We start from the raw sequence: 550 nt of genomic DNA, 5'->3' as shown, positions 1-550 counted from the left end.
TTGTAACCAAGAGCTGCACTAATAGCCACTAGTCATATGGGGTTATTTAAATTAATTAAAATGAGATAAAATTAAAACTCAAGTTTTTCACACAGCACATTTCAAGTGTTTTGTGGTCACACGTGGGCCAGTGGCTACCGTCTTGGACAGCCAGATGTAGAGCATTTCCATCACTTCAGAAGGTTCTTTTGGACCGGTCCAAACAAAATTGAGAGTATGTGCCTTGCTTCCTCAGTCTGTACAAACTCCAAGCCTAAAGAGTGGTTCCTCGACCTTTTCTACTTCCTAAAGGAAAGCCACAAAAATGGTTCACAGAAATCATTTGGCCTAGCCCTGCTAAGAAGGTGCTGCGGTAATAAGAGTCCAGAATTCTTCCTCAAGTCACCAAGTAAACGGCGAGAAGCAGGCAATGACCCAGACACGGAGGCGGGGGCTGAAGCCGCGAAGGGGCGGAGCTGAGCGCCGAGCGCTCGGGGAGGTCACCGTCACGAGGCCGGGGGCGGGGCCTCGCGCTGGGAGGGGCCGTGGGAGGCGGGCCGGGGAGGCGGGG

This window comes from Marmota marmota, unplaced genomic scaffold (assembly GCF_001458135.2).
Source record: "Marmota marmota marmota unplaced genomic scaffold, marMar, whole genome shotgun sequence".
NCBI classification, from domain to species: Eukaryota; Metazoa; Chordata; class Mammalia; order Rodentia; family Sciuridae; genus Marmota; species Marmota marmota.
Note: the sequence above shows the minus strand (reverse complement) of the source record.